We start from the raw sequence: 16,964 nt of genomic DNA, 5'->3' as shown, positions 1-16,964 counted from the left end.
TCCTCACACACACAAAAAAAGATTAAGAGGGTAAATTTCATATTATGTATTTTTTACCACAGTTTTAACCAGCCCTGGTGGTCTAGTGGTTAAAACTCAGTGCTCTCACTGCAGCAGCCTGGGTTCCTTTCCTGGTCAGGGAACCTGACACCACCCGTCTGTCAGTTGTCATACTGTGGTGGCTGTGTGTTGCTGTGATATGGAGCTTCCAAACTAAGACAGACTAGGAAGAAGGACCTGGATGCCCACTTCCAAAAGAATTGGCCATGAAAACCCTATGAATAGCAGCAGATAATTATCTGATATAGGACCAGAAGGTGAGAGGATGGTGCCAAAAGACCAGGCAAGGTACCACTCTGCTGTACACAGGGTCTCTAGGAGTCAGAATCAACTCCATGGCACTGACAACAAGAACAAAAACAGAAAAACACAATTTAGAAAAAAAAAAATAGGAGCTGTAAGTCATTTTAGCCAGTATAGGATATGTTTGGTTTTTTGTGGTTTGGACAACGTTCACGTTTTGTCTGTATTCAGACATGACTACAGGGTGGTCTTGTTTTTGTCTTGTCCCCTCATGATCTCAGAGTAGCTTTGTCTGATCTTGATGTTCTGTGAAATGGTTTATGTTCAACAGGAGAATAGGAACACCCAGCTGTGAGTGCCTGGCCCGCCATAGCAACACCAAGGAAGACTTCCTTCATAGACCAGGCCAGCTCCTGGACGCCAGGGTCTGCTTTCCTCTTCCTCATTTATAACTTTGTAATTTTGAAAGAGATTGAGACCCAGGGCGGGGACACTTGAGCCCCATCCGAGTCGAATGGAGGAAGGAGCAAATGCTTCTGATTGGGACATAGCCCCTTGAAGTGGCAGCCTGGAGGGACAGAGGAAGAGTGCTATCTTCCCCTACCCCCACCACAGTCCGTGAACCCCTTGAGAGTAAGGACTTTGCTTTTTCATTTTTGTATCCCCAAAGAATCTGGGCTAATGTTGGTGATTAATCCGTCTTTGGGAAAGTTAGAAATGGAAGGGAAAGGAGGGCCAGAAGAGACATCATACATTTTCCTCTCGATGCCATTGCCTCCCTCGTCCCAAAGGCTTTACCTGAAAGACTCACCTGGTGTTTTTACCTGAAGAGTCACATTAGCAGTCTTCTGAGCCCCTAGTTGAATCAACCCAAAGTTTCTCACTTTACAGTCCTGGAAATATCTACTCTGTGTCAGGAACTACAGCAGATGCTGAGGATATGAAGATGAATAAGACGATCTTTGCCCTCAAGTAACTTAGAGAACAGCTGGAGTGGAAGATAAGTATTTAGCAAAATTAGCGATATGAGAGAGGCAAGGGCAAGTTACTGAGGGAGCACATGGGGGGCATCTAACCTTAATGGAAGGAGAGTAATCAGGGATGGCTTCCCAGAGGAGGTGATGATGCTTGATCTGCGTCTTGAAGGATGAGTGGAGGAAAGAAGTTCTAAGCAGAAGGAGCGAGGTCTACAAAGGCACAAAGGTCAGAGAGCTCCCACCAAAGTGTAAATGTGTTGCTGGGGAAAGGAGGAAGAAGGAGGGAGATGGTGGTGTTCACAGTTGTCTGTAGGTTACTGGAAAGACAGGCATGGCCAGATCATAAGGACAACTTATGCCTTGATAAGAAATTTTCACGTTTTCTTAAAGACTGTGCAAACCATTAAAGAAGTTTAAGCAGCAGAATAATACGATTGAGGATGGATCAGGGAGGACAATCCTAGAGGCAGAGAGTCCAGTTAAGAGATTGGGGCAATCATGAGTCAAGGGATGACAAGGGCCTGGGGTACTGGCACAGGGGACAGAGAGGAAGCGAATGTGTTTAAGAGCCATTAAGAAGATGGAAGAGAGAAGGCTATGAGACTAAATGGATATGGGAGATGAAAGAGGAGGAATCAAAGATGGCTTTGTTTCTGGTTTGGGTGATTGAGTGGGTGATGGGTTCATTCACCAAGATAGGGAATAGAGGAGGAGGATCAGTCTGGAGAAAAGTAGATCCATTTTGGGACATTTTGACTCTCCAGTAAAGATGATCATTAGCTGGTTGGACACTGGGGTGTGACACTCAGAAAAGAGGTCCGGTCATTAGCTTATGAGTGGACAAGAATTGATGAGATTGCCTTGGATGCGAGTATAAGAAAAGATGAGAAAAGAATTGAGAGATTGCTGAAGGAACATAAGATTTAAGGGCCAGGGAAGTAAAAGGAACCCACAAAGGAAATTGAGTCATAGTCAGAGATAATAAAGAAAAATTGAGGGGGCCAGACCAGTGGTGCAGTAGTTAAGTTTGCATGTTCCGCTTCGGTGGCCCAGGGTTCGTTGGTTCAGATCCCAGGTGCAGACCTATGCACCACTCATCAAGCCATGCTGTGGCAGGCACCCCACATATAAAGTAGAGGAAGATGGACACAGATGTTAGCTCAGGGCCAATCTTCCTCAGCAGAGGGAGGAGGATTGGCAGCAGATGTTAGCTCAGGGCTAATCTTCCTCGAAAAAAAGAAAAAAGAAAAATTGATATCCCGGAAGCCAAGGATCAGTGGTACCACAGAGATGTAAAGTGAAGTGAGCTCCTATTAGCTTTAACAACTGTGATGTCTTAGCATCTTTAATGAGATTGATGGGAGTGGGGTCAGGGAAAGGGAGCCTGATTGTAGGGGCAAGGAGATAATGGGAAGCAGAAAAATGGAGGCAGTGAGTGTGGACTAGTCTTTCAAGGTGAAAAGAAAGATGGGACCATAGCCAAAGGGAAATGTGGAGTGGAGGAAGGTGTTTCCTTGAGTGAATTAAGGGGTGGGGTGTGGTCCAGAGCCAGGTGGAGGATTAGCTTCTTCCATGGGAACAGGGGAAAGGGAAAGAATGGGTGGGGATGCAGGATGGCAAGGAGTCAAAGGTATTCTCTTCTGATGGTTTCTATTTTCTAGGTGAAGAATCCAGTTTATATGCTAAGAGTGAGGATAGAGGTTTGAGAATAATAGCCAATTTGAGGAAAATTTGCCTGAAGAAAGTGGAGAAAAGAGTAGAAGCTGACCTGTGGGATGAGGCAACCAAGGTCCTGGTCAGCCTTGTCGGTGTTCAGACCATAAATGTAAAAGGCTTCTGTGCAGTAAAGGGTTCGCTCAGCAGGCCCTGGTTGCTCAAGCTCTGCGCATGCACGTTCCAAAGAAAAGTCTGTCTTCAGGGGGACTGGCCCTTAACCAGCCTGCAAGATGACCTCGCAGCCATCCGACTGTCCTGCCTGATAAAAGTGTTTTTAAATGCCTGAGGCCTTGAGCCATGCTGTCTCAGTTTGACCTCTGGGAGGCTGCAGCCTGAGTAGTTACAAGGTCAGTCATGCAGGTGCTAGATGCCTATGTGACTGGCCCCCAGTAAAAACCCTGGACGCCAAGGCTTGGCTGAGCTCCCTGTTTGGGGATAGTTCACACGTGTTGTCACACATCATTGCTGGGAGAATTAAGCACGTCCCTGTGCGACTCCAGTAGGAGGGGATACCTGGAAGCTTGCACCTGGTTTCTCCTGGACTTCACCCGTACGCCTTTTCTCTTTGCTGATTTTAATCTGTACCCTTTCACTGTAATAAGCCATAGCTTTATATAACAGCTCCTTTGAGTTCTGTGAGTCCTAGTGGATCAGCAATCCTGAAGGAACCTGAGAGTGGTCTTGGTGACCCCCAATACAGCATGCATTGTCTAGACTAGTGAGAAACTGGAAACATTTAAATGACTACAAGTAATGGATTGGTGAAATAAGTTGTTTTATCCATTCAGTGAAATATTAGGCAACTATTTAAACAGATAACAAAGGAAGAGGTTGATCTATGAAAAATATTGAAAGATATATATCAAACTGTTAATAGTAGTTATTTCTGCAAGCCGGCGGGAGGGAAACTTACATGATAGGCTTTATACGGTTCTTTCTATGTAGTTTTTATTTTCTTCAACCAGTATTATTAAAGTTATTCACTGTCAACAATTGTAGATATTTACATTCTGGAAAAAGGAAGAAAAAACTATTACGGATTTATCTCCTGAACATTATATTAAGGTATCCTAATTATTCCCTCAGCTTTATCAATTTTCTGTTGGAAGTGAGCTTTTTTTCTCAGCTCCCTAAAATGGCTATTTGTTCCTTCAAGGATGGGAGTAGGAGACACATCTGAACTGTTATTGAATACCCTCAGAGCCTGGCTCAGTAAGTACCTATAACTGGGTGAATAAAAATGCGTCAGTTAGTGAGGCTGAAGTGACTTTACCAGTTCCTGTATTTGTACTTTTAACCAGTAGGTGGCACCATTTGCTCTTTGGCAATGTATAGTTTCCGCGCCTTCCTTGAAATAGGGGAAAATGAAAAAGACAACCTGCAAGAAAAGCAGGATGCCGGGCCTAGGGAAGGAAATGATGTCTTTAGAGAGGGAGCTGGATTGCTTCTTGTCCTAGAATTGTTAGACACACAAGCACAAACACAAAGCCACAATTTAGCTGTTCATTTTATCGTCAGCAAAGCTGCAACCTTGATACATGTGGGCTAAGCAAAAATTCTTCTAATTGCTAAGAGATCATCAAGTATGTGGCTTGCATTTTTAGAAGACACCCATTTTATGTAACACGGCCTGACCACGTGAGAATACATACACATCCCCTTGCCTTCCCACTCTTTGGTGGTTTCTCAAAGATTTTTGACCACAGTCACATTTATCATTTTCATTTTTAAAAATACTTGCTATAAATGCATTTCTGTGCTGAGCAAAGAGCAAGGAAATTTCCCCTTTTCTGCCCCATAACCTCCCCATGATGGTCCAAAGACAAGTTCCTCTTTCTATCCCCAGCATATTGCCCAGGCCCTCCTACACCCAGTAACTTATCAGTAAAGGTTTGTTAATTGTATTCTTAATGGGACTTAAGATCTAGGACAGTTATGAAGATACACATGAAACGTACTTTGAGGCCCCCCAAATAAAAATGTTGAACAAAAATATAAATGGGTGACAATAACATCATTCTATTATTTTGTCAGTGTTGGTGAGTAGAAGATGGCTACCTAGAAAGCGATGAGTTCAGAGCTGGCACTGTCTTTGAGGGGCGCAGTCTGAAGCCAGAGAAAACCTAGGTCTGAGTCCCACACTGCATCTCGCCCTGCTTCTTATCAATACGTGATCATGTGCCTTTAGACAGTTGTATGATTTCTCTAAGTCCCAGTTTCTTCATCTGCAAAATAGGAATAATTATGGCCGTATTGTAGAGTTGTGATAAGGATTAACTTACCAACGTGGCTTATTAGTGGGAGAAAGAAATACCAAGCTGAACCACTGCACCAGCAGCTGTTCAGAGGGAACGCAGAGCAGGAGAAGCTGTGGTGACCGGCAAGTAGCTGCAGATGGCTTGTGCTGAGGAAGCTGTTGAACAGAGATGAATCACTGAGGGGGCCAGCCCAGGAATTCAGTGGTCATGAGGATTAGGGGAAAGCAGATCCTAACCACCTGCACTGCTACAACCACATCCTGAAGGCCGTTTATTAGTTTAGAGTCTGTCTTTGTAAAGATGTGTCCTCCTTCCCTAGAAGGACCAGTTGTCAACATTCTGAGAAAATAACTTCGGCTCCACAAACTCTGGGACCGGAGATGACTGAATGGAGTTGAAGCACCCTTCTTGTGTAGGGACAACTTGGTCAACTGACCCAACAACTCCCCCTGCCTTACTCCCAACTGCACCCCCCACCCCCACCCCGCAACATTTGCAAGCTCATCACATTGTGCAGCTGTCCTTCTGAGAAACATGGGCAGGAACTGGTTATTGATTTGGGTTATGCTCTCAGTTCCTTTTTTGACTTAAGGAGAAACTGATAAACAAAGAGTCAGATGAGTGGAGCAAAGGAGACCACAGATGTTCCCTACTCCATAGCAGGGATTTGCTGGGTTACATTTTGTAGAACTCCTTTCCCTCCGTTCTTCCCTGGACAAACAAAATGCAGGGAATGGCCTCAGTTCCCCCTTCGCAATGTCACAACCTTCGGGGCTCTTTTGCTGCCTAAACTTAGTCCAGTGTGTTGTAGTGCAAAGAGCTCTGTATTTGTATGCACAAGTCCTAGACTTACATTTTGGTCCTGTCATGTATTAGTTGTATGACTTGGTCAAACCAGTTAAACCCTCTGAATTTCAGTGTCCTCATCCAAAAAAGACAGGGTAATAATTAATGCCTACTCTAAGATTCCCTAAAGGATTTTAAACCATAATAAACAGAAATCCTATAAACTTTTGGTCAGTCCATAGAATATTTCCAGTCCTTTTTAAATATGTTCTTTGCCCCTCCTTACCACCAAGTATACTCCACTTCTTCTTCTAAGTGTGTTTCATATTCGCTATCTCATCTCTTCCAAGAAGTATTTCACTGCCCGCTCCTGCCAGTAATTTACTCATCCCCAGCCATGAGAACTGAAAATAGAAATGTGCCATTTACAAACATTCAAGTTGGCAGGAGGAAATTGCCCAAAGCGTAAAAAAAAACTAGATTTGGATGTTCCATAGAAGCACTTTTATATGATCCCAAAGTGATGAATTTTTAAAAATTCCCTAAAGAACACCCCCCCACACACACACATTTTATCTTGGTTTGTTAGTTCTTGCTCAGCACTGGAGGTACGCACAGAGTAAGATGAGGACCTTAGAGTCAAGTTTCCGCTATGTAGACAGGGGTACAAATACCCAAACCATATGTTAAACTGACAGTACTAACAAAATGCTCAGGGGCTCAGACAAAAAAAAAATTCATTTGGCTGGAAGAAACTGGCAAGAATTCTCCAAGAAGTTGGCATTTGAGTTGACAGGTTGAAGGAGATGAGGGGAAAAGGCTTGGAAAGGGTGGCGGGAAGATAGACAGCAGTGAGGGCGAAGGCACAGAGATTTTGGGCCAGGACATAAGATTGTTTCATTAAATGTGCCTGATATGTGTAACCAAAGGGATGATTTGTCCTGAGATTTCACAACCTGTCTCCAGACACGCATTCAGTCACACCGGCCACATCCAGCCTTAACAGTGGCCACATAGAGTTGCAGCCCCTGTCGAAGGAAGGGGCTCCTACATGGCTCTCACAGGCTTCATGTGTCCACAGCCACTTTCACAGAGCATCTCAGAATCCCTTAGTGGGGCTACCAGGGTACTAAATGGATGAGCCCCATCTGCTTCTATACCTTCAGGCTGTCAAATCAGTAAGGTTGCCTCCAGTCCAAAATGATATTCTCAAGCAGGTTACTGAAGGAATGGCTTGTAAGCACTTATAAAAAGAGGTAGCGATATTAACTATAGTATTATTAACTAAAGTGAGCATGGTGATTACAGTGAATAATACAGTATTGTATATTTGAAAATTGCTGAGAGAGTAGATCTTAAAAGTGCTCACCACAAGAAAAACATTTTGTAATTATGTATGGTGATGGGTGTTAACTAGATTTATTACAGTGATCATTTCACAATAAATACAAATAGCAAATCATATTGTACACTGGAAACTAATATAATGCTGTATTGTCAAGAACACTTCAATAAAAAATGAATGATAGCAACAACAAAAAAAAAGAAGCAGCGTCCACTAGGGGTCAGCATAACCTTGCCAAGAATAGTCTGCCCTAACAGCCTGTTCTTTTTCTGACATAATGACTAGACAGGCAGATTAGGGGGAATGTTCACCCACTGTATCTGTGCTTGCCCTGGCTTTTGGACAGATTTCCTTGTGGACAAGGGTGAGAAATATGGGCTGGATATTAGAACAATTGAGTAGGTTGGTGAGTGGTTAAATAATTGCACTGAAAGGGTGAGAAATGGATCAGTGGCAATCAAGAGAGAAAGAGTTCTAGTGAGAAAGAGCCATCACACAAATTTCTTTAATCTGTTTCACTCAACATTTTTTTTTTTTTTGAGTGATCTGGATTAGGGCACAGAAGACACGCTTACCTAATTTGCATGTGCTGAGAGGGACTATACTGGGACACAAAATTGTCTTATTAAGCCAACAAAGACAAAATTCAAAAGAGATAAATATAAGGTTCTGTACTTGTGTTTCCAAAATGAACTACAGAAATATAAATTGGGGGGCAAAGAGGTGTGCCTTAGATGAAAATGATTTCTTGAGTGGGTTTGCAGGCAATAAGCTTAATGAGGCTGGACAGTATCACTTGACTCCTGGGAAAGTGGCTTTCCTTTAGGCTACACTGAACTCCACATCAAAAGTCCTGTATTCGATCTCTGATCTCTACCCCATCACTAACAAATCGTTTAGTCTCTGGGTCTCAATCTCTTGATCTCTAAAATTAACTAAATCTCTAGGTCCTTTATAGCAGTAAAATTCTAGGACTCACCCCTTCATTGTTTGTGGAAGTGGAGTCAACATCCACTTCACTACTTTCTCCAGTGCCTTTCTGATCTGCAGAGGCCGGAGAGCAAAAAGGGGCTGAGATTTCCTTGCAGCTGGGTGCTGGGTGCGACTTAGGTCTGGCCACTGAGAAGCCTCGTGGACAACATGTGGGGGGTGAAAGTCAAGCAGAGGCTGTCTTTCTGCAGCTTCTGTTGCTTCTGGAAACTAGGCGGAGGCGGCTTTTGGTTTTTCCGTAGCAGCAACAGTCGAGATCCCAGTGTCCGGGCTCTATCTCTGTGGTGCTAAGAGGAAGGACCCAGAGCATCCATTTCTTGTACCATAGCAGACAAAGTACAGTCCTGATGCCCGAAATAGCAGCTTGTTCCTTATCACGGCTGTTTCCCGGATCTTAGCAGTGGCTGGGTGGTCCTTGACTGGCGATTTTCTCTTCATAGAAGAGGCAGCAACTCCCTTAGTGGCCTGACACTGGAAGGCTTTGCTGAAACTCAAACTAGAGTCTCTTTCAACTATTCTGTAAACCATTAAGTACTGTGTAATAAATTCCTTCCTAGCTGGATTTCTTTAATCCAGCCACAGTGGATTCCATTCATCAGAGATCAATATAACAATATACTTAAAACTTCTTTTTTATAAAAGGCCTGGAAGAGTGCACACCAAATTGTTAAACAGTCCTCACGTCTATAACCACTAAGGGAGTGAGAGGGTGGCATCTGAGAGTAAACTGGAAATTTTTCCATGCAGTATGACTTTTTTCAAATAAAGACTATATTCGTTAATAATGGTATATTTATTTTTTATATATTATGTTTATATATAATGTTATATTTATTTATGTATATATTAAGACTATATTCATTAATAATGCTATGTTTAAGGAATTAAGATGGCTGATGTATGTTGAAAGCAACATATTCATAGCAACAATTCATAGCAAGATCAAAATGTAGCTTTTGTTATCTTTCATAATCCATTTAAAATTTATTCCATGGGGTTATCTTCCCCTGTTCCCAGCACCCTGCTGCTCAAAGTGTGGCCTGAGAACCAGCAGTAGTGGCATCAGTTGGGAACTTGTTAGAAATGCGGAATCTCAGACCCCACTCCAGAGCCACTGAATCGCAATCTGCATTTGCAGAAGAGCTCTGGGTGATCCACATGTACTTTAAAGTTTGAGATGATCCATGATTTTTCTGCTTCTCTTGGTAATAGACAATCCCATAATGACTTTAGGTCACAAGCATAGTTCCAATTTATAAATTAGAATGCCCAGTTCTAGATATTAATTTGACCTTCAATCTTTATTCAAAGATAAGTCTTCGTCCTACTACTTACCCAGCTAAGGTCCTGACTTGGGGAAAGAGTTTGGTTGGATTCTCTCTCTCTCTTTCACTCTCACTCCGGCTCCCCTCCCCACCGCCACCCCCCACATCTCCTCCCCCTCTTATTTGCATCTGTTTCCTTTGCTTCTCACCAAAGCCAAAGTCGGAGGTAAGAGTGAAGGCAGGGAGAATGGGTAAGGAAACAGAGAGTTCTTATTTGTCTGGGCAGCTTTCTGCTCTCTGAGCTTGGCAGGTGGCTAAAGCCAACTCTTTCTCCCACAGGCATTTTTCTGGTCTGTTGGGAAATGTTTATCCCTGGTGACTGCTCTCCTGCATTCCTATACTCAAGGCCTGCACCTCTTCCCTCAGCTCCTAGGAATCCAGATTTGCATCCAGCCTTTGGGTGCCTTTGTCTATCCCTCCTGGTGGCCTTATTTTACAGGAATGAAGACAACCCCATGCCAGCTCTCTATGTTTCATGGACCACAGAAATCCATACTCACATATGGCTTTGCCCTGAGATATTCTGTATTTGGTGCTAATCCACAAACAGGCTCTTCTATCCCACAGCTGCAGCTCACTTTAGCTTTCTCACACGTGAGTCAGGCCCAGTTCCCTTTGTCTTCCAACTGCAGGGAACACATTTCAGACCTCCTTGGGTGACTCTATGGGCATCTCCCTCATTAGGCTTAATGAAGAGGCGGTAAACTGCCCATATCTCCCCACTAGGAGGAAGAATTGTGATGGAGACTCACATCATGACAAAGAAATGTCTTCACGGATCCTCTCTCCTCTCCATACCTTGACCCCTTTTTATCTCCTTGATGTGATTTCAAAGTCTGAAAGTCAAGGAACAGATCTCTAACCATTTCCTTTGTAAATTCTGCATAAGATAATCTGGCTTCAGAATTTCACTTCCATTGTATCATGAAATATCGCTTTTGACATCCTGTCACAAGTGCAACTGCTTAATTGTAAAAAATAAAAATAAAATCCTGCCTTCCTGCCTTATTCTGCCTGGACACACCCACCTAAACAGTCATTGTGGGCCCCACGTTTTAAACCAAATATAGAGCTCCTAGAGATGTGCTCAGAAAAACTAGGGTGGAGAAGAAACTCAAAATTAGGAACAGTTGAAAACACTGAAAAAACAGTTTAAAAAAAGAAGAGTCTAGGGGCCTGCCTGTGGCCAAATGGTTACATTCTCACACTCCGCTTTGGGGGCTCAGGGTTCCAAGCCATGCTGTGTCAGCGTGCCACATAAAAGAACTAGCATGACCTACAACTAGCATATACAACTATCTACTGAGGCTTTGGGGAGGGGAAAAAAAAAAGAGGAGGAAGATTGGCAACAGATGTTAGCTCAGGGCCAATCTTCTTCAAAAACAAAAAAGAGTCTATCTTTAAGAAAACCTAAGTGTAACCTAAGCAGTCTCTTTAAATGTCTGAGGGGCCAACAAAAGGACCAAGAATTAGATTTATTCTACTTAACCTTAGGAAGTACAGTGAGTAGAAGTTACAACAAAATCATTTTGCTCATTTATGTAAGCAAGAACTTTCTAATTGCCAGAGCTGTCCAAAAATAAGAGTGGGCTGTCCTTGGGAGGTAATGAGGGCCGTGTCCACACAAAAAGTCAAGCCTGGTTGCATGTCCACATGACAGAAGAACTTTAGAAAGGTCTCAAAAAGTGGCTTTTCGGTTGAACTAAACAGTCTTTAAATTCCCTTCAGATTTTCGAGGACCTCCAACTCATCTCTAAAGATGTCCACCTGTAGTCTCTGGTTCCCTATAGGGTCATATGTAACTTTTTTCCTAGACATTTTGGAATTTGCTTTCCTAGATTTGCTTTCTGAGTACATTTTATGTTTTATTAATTCTAAGACATAAATTTTTTAAAACTATCTTTTAACATCTCTGAAATCCTGATGCATCTTATAACAGCTGCCTTGTCATAGTTTTCATTGCTTACATAAGCATGAACATTAAAGTGCCAGCATCAAAATTTGCAGAATGAGTGTGAGCAGCTTGGAAGAAATTTCTAGAGACAATAGTGAAACTGTAGGTTGCGGGGAGAGGTGGAATGGGTGGATGTGTTTAGCAACATTCTTGAAGGAGAAATCAAAAGTGAGCTGGCTCCAGATAATTGTAAATACAGTTTAACAGTCTGGCAACAGTGACTGTTACTCTTATGGCTTCTTTTAAGAAATGCTGCATTACTAATGCTTTTCATAGGAAAGAAGAACTTATAAGAGTAGGAAAATACACACATTGATCAACCTGAGTCAAAAAGTAATGCAGCAAAGTCAGACTCTGAAAGTGAAAAACTTTTAGGAATACCTTACCCAATTTGTTTCTATTTTCCTTTTGATGCATGTATAACAGTGATTTGTGGTTTTAAAAAATTCTATTTCTAGGGGCTGGCCCCGTGGCCGAGTGGTTGAGTTCACGCGCTCTGCTGCAGGCGGCCCAGTGTTTCGTTGGTTCGAATCCTGGGTGCGGACGTGGCACTGCTCATCAAACCACGCTGAGGCGGCATCCCACGTGCCACAACTAGAAGGACCCACAATAAAGAATATACAACTATGTACCGGGGGGCTTTGGGGAGAAAAAGGAAAATAAAATAAAATCTAAAAAAAAAAAAAAAAAATTCTATTTCTAATTAAGCCTAAAAGACATTGTGTGGCTACTCAGTTATATTTTTCCTTTCTTAGTGTTTTCTTTAATGGTGCATCCCACAATCCTACAACGAGGAGACAGAACTTCGGAGATAAAGTATCTTGCCCAAGGCTACTGTGGGAGATCAGAATTGGCCATCCCAAAATGTGTCTCTTTGGCATGAGGATTATTTTGGGCTGGGTACTTTTAAGAAACTGTGGGGCGGGGGGGGGGGGGGGGGGGGGGGGGGGGGGGAGGCTCTGAAAAGTATAAGTTACTCTTTGTAAGAGACATTTACATTTACAAGGGAAATCTCCATCTGGAAAGGTATCTCCCAGACTCTGCACCAGGAAGAAGGGGGTATGACCTTATCCCTAGAGCTCTTATCAATGCGGAAGGCAGGACTTAAATCCGATTAATAACCTTACTCTTGTTTACTGTGCTTTTCTGGTAATCTCCCACAACTGACTCCCCACACCCCCAACATCCTCCTTTGTCTTTAGCTGAAGATAGTATTTAAGGTAACAGCTTCTGCCACTTTGGCGAGTTACTCAGTTTTCCTGAGTCTCTCCCGTGTATACATGTTACAAAGCTTTGTTTGATTTTCTCCTGTTATCCTGTCTCATGTCAGTTTAATTCATAGCCCAGCCAGAAGGACTCAGAGGGTAGAGGATTTGTCTTCCTCCCCTACACTACACAGCTGGTAAGTAGCAAAAGTGACATTTGAACCCAAGTCTATTAACTCTTGAGCCAGAGTTCTTAACCTCTATACTCTGCCACCTCTAGGTCCAAAGCTAATTAGCTTGGCTATTGAACATGCTGCATTAGGGGCATATTTACTGTTAAGAGATGTGAGAATGGTCATCTCCCACATTACTGTAATGAGAGTGGCTCCTTTGAACTGAAAAGAACTAAAGTGTATTGTACCAATTCTTTAGTCTCAGATGTTAGCTGAATCAGGGATGTATGATTATATGAGGCCTCTTATTAGGAATAGGATGTCAGCATTGAAGCCAATTATCATTGCAGGTATAATGACTGGGGAACAAACTAAACCAAATATGGACTAACCGTAGTATGTGTCACCTGTTCTACATGGAAATTTGGTGAAGAACTAGGATAATCTGGTTTAGAATAAGAGCTCTACTTAGCCAAAGTCCGTGTTTAATAGGGGAGTATTGTCAGGAGTGCATTTCCCTTAGTTAACTGCAAACTAGCTAGCAAGGAATTCAGAAAGTGGATGGGTTAACATTACAAATAGGGGCATTTACTCTGGGGTGGACTGTACTGCTGGGCTGCTGCCTGATGTAAGGTTAGTAATGCTATCCTGGTCCAATTGGAGACAGTCAACAGTAGATAAAGAGTCAAGAGGTTCTCTGGGTTTAACTGAGAAATGAAAGTATGATGATGTGTTCTCTTGACTGGGGTAGGAAAGACAAGCTCTCTCAATGCTAATTAGTGGAAGTGCAAATTGGTAAACCTCTTTGAGGGATAATTTGACAACATCTGTTAAAATTAAGAAGACATATTCTTTGACTCAGCAATTCTATTTCCAGGAGTTTATCCCACAGATACATTCAAGTTTGTGATAAAGATATAGGTGTAAGGATATTCACTGCAGCATCATTTAAAATGTGAAAAGTTTAAAAACAATCTAATAGTTCGTCAATAGGAACTGGCAGATGTCATCTCACCAGGAAGTGGTTTCTGAACCCCCATGTTGGGCTTAGTGCCCCTCCCCTGTGCTTCTAAGCACCTTATCATCCCCTGTCTTAAAACCTCTAATAATGAACGAGTCTGTTTATTTGTCTGTCTCTTCCTGTAGGGTTACTTTTATTCATTTCCCTCATTTTGCAGAAGAGGAAGTTTGGGCTCAGAACAATTGTGCAGTTCCCCATAGAGAATGAGGCAAAAGTACATTCAAAGGCATAGAGACATGAACGAGGCTGGTGTGTTGGGGAAAGAGCAAGTGGTCGGTGTGGCTGCAGTACAGCATGAATGGTCTCCATATGTCATGATAGGGAGTTCGGACTTTAACTTAGAGGATTTGATTCACTCTCTTAGGAAAAAAGTCATAAGTGTGGAGCTCAAAGAGTTCCCCTCTTTCCATAGAGTAAAGCTAATATAAAAAACAGACTCAGTGAGGACAGAATGAAAGAGGAAGGCTGGGGCCAGCCCCGTGGCCAAGTGGTTAAGTTCACGTGCTCCGCTGGTGCGGCCCAGGGTTTCGCTGGTTCGGATCCTGGGCGTGGGCATGGCACCACTCATCAGGCCATGTTGAGCCGGCGTCCCACGTGCCACAACTAGAAGGACCCACAACTAAAATATACAACTATGTACTGTGGGGATTTGGGGAGAAAAAGCAGGAAAAAAAAATAGATTGGCAACAGTTGTTAGCTCAGGTGCCAGTCTTTAAAAAAAAAAGAGAAAGGCTGAGATCCAAATGGAACTTGCCAGGATCCCTTCTACTGGAGGACATTTGGATTCCTTGTTTGGTATCTCGTATGGATATCAGTAAGTTTAGGGTCTGAAGCCTGAGTCTGAGCCACAGAACTGATCAGAGAACCAGGGAGAAGCAGCTTCCTCCCCTGGCTTCTCCAGCGTGTTTCTATCCTTGCTGCTTTCCTTGTTGCTATCCTTGCTGCTTGGGAATGAACTCTGAGATTCTCCCTTGGGCCAGCTAGCCTTCTGATTCTCTAAATGCATGTTGGGACCTCAAACAGAAGCTGAATGAGGCAAAGCTGATGTTTCTTTAGTGCAGGTTTTTCTGGGAGATCATTAACGGATATTGCAGAGGATGATCTATGAGAGCTGGGGGGCTTAGAGACAGCGGAGTCTAGAGAGCACAAAAGTCAATTCTTCTCCCTCCACCCACAAAAAAATTGAGTCACGAATGATTTTTGTTCTCACTCGTAAGTCCTTGTTCTTCCCCAGCCCCCACATCCCTAGTTCTAAATGTAGGCATGTGGCAGGAAAGGAAGAAGGATATTGTGGCTGTTAACAAGGTATAAATGAAGGAGACCCTGCCATACCAGCTCTCTTGTGAGTGGCGATTTCATTGTTTTGCTCTCTTAAAAAATGATCAACTAATTTTTTTTTCATGACTTGGGATCCTTTGATTACTAAGTCTCTTGGTAGTAATGCTAGTCACTTCCTGTCTGGATCAGGGATGGCAGAAAATCAAGGGAACAAAATCAGAAGGGAAACAGCCTGGCCACTGGAGTAGAGGGGAATTAGCAGAGAAGTCTTCCTGGGAGGAGAGTTCTCAGAAGTGAGATGAGCTTGCATTAGAAAGCTGGAAATCAGAGTCACAGAGAACCTTGTAAACTAGAACCCTAGTACTGGACTACAGGGGCCTGGACATACCTTCTCAGGGAGCAGCAGGCACCCACTGAGATCAGTTTACTTGGTGCTTCTTTTTTAACTTGAAATCAGCATCTCCTCCAGTAAGACTTATTGATGCCTTCATCCCAGGAACGCTTCCAAATATCTATCCCAAATACTCAACAGGCTAAAGGACTTCCTAACAAAACTTCCACTTCTGATCCCTTTCTACTTCCCCACATTCATCTCCTGACAGCTTCTCCCTAAGATACACCCCCCAACAAACACATAAACACACATAATTCTCCAACCACTCCCAATTATTTGCAGCTCTACAAACACAAACTTTTATGCTTCCGTGCCTTTGCAGCCTCAGCCTGCATGCCCTACCCCTCAATCTTTTCCACATTTTTACTTGGTGAATTCTTGCTGTTCTTTCAAGATTCAGTTTCCTCCTCTGAATTCCCGTAGTGTTTCATAAAGCACTTAGCACATTGCATTGCAATTTATGTGTGTACCTGCCTGCCTCTCTCTGTATGTAATTTCAGTGACTTTGTAATAATAACATGGTGAAGATAATACTAAGAAGAAAATTAGGAAGTATGTTGATGTTATTCTGGTTAATCACTCAAAAAGAAACAGGAAATTGTGTTGTGACTGAATATCTATAACGCAGAAGTAAAGGATGGGAGAATAGAGTTATCAGTTCTAAACCTTAACAATGAAGCTTAACTGATAAAGGGTACGGACTCAATGCGAGTGAGACTTCCTGGGAACAAGTCACACCAGCCTGGCAGAGAGCCAATCTAGTAGGCAGATGGGAGACCCATGAAAATGGGACTTGTAGGACGCACCCCCTGAAATTGCGATTGAAATGGTCTCTTGCTTTTTTTTCTTCAAGTGACATTAAAGTTTCCATGTAGGATGGGACATAGATCTGTGCACATGTGTGTCTAAGTGTGTTTGTCTTGGAATGGCTCTTAGGGAAGTAAAAAAACCGCTAAAAATTAGAATTTAGCAATTTTGAGGATTTGTCTTAAACTTTCTTCAGAGATTCCTCAAAGCAATTCTACTCATTTAATTTGTGACTAAAATGAGCATGGCCCATTACCAGAGCCCGTGAGTCTGTCTAGCTACAGTGGGGCAGGACACACATCTGGACCAGTCTACCAAACTCTGACCCTTATGACTCAGAATGGGAGGCCGAGACAAATACCTTTCCCTCTCTAAAACTAAAAAGAACCCAGGGCTTTGAGGGTATAAAGTCATCAGAAATAGAACCGAAAG

The 16,964-nt window shown here is 42.8% G+C and overlaps 1 long non-coding RNA gene across 1 annotated transcript; it reads right to left on the bottom strand.

Moving 5' to 3' along the window:
- Positions 1 to 1,114: 1,114 nt before the first annotated feature.
- LOC139042018 (uncharacterized) lies at positions 1,115 to 5,410 on the bottom strand. Its single transcript, XR_011498209.1, has 3 exons — positions 5,279 to 5,410; positions 3,910 to 4,006; positions 1,115 to 1,291 (listed from the first exon to the last, which is right to left on the bottom strand). It is a non-coding gene; the product is annotated as an uncharacterized lncRNA (long non-coding RNA).
- Positions 5,411 to 16,964: the final 11,554 nt, after the last annotated feature.

Source organism: Equus asinus, chromosome 25, assembly GCF_041296235.1.
Source record: "Equus asinus isolate D_3611 breed Donkey chromosome 25, EquAss-T2T_v2, whole genome shotgun sequence".
NCBI lineage: Eukaryota > Metazoa > Chordata > Mammalia > Perissodactyla > Equidae > Equus > Equus asinus.
Note: the sequence above shows the minus strand (reverse complement) of the source record. Positions and strands in the feature narration are given on the sequence as shown.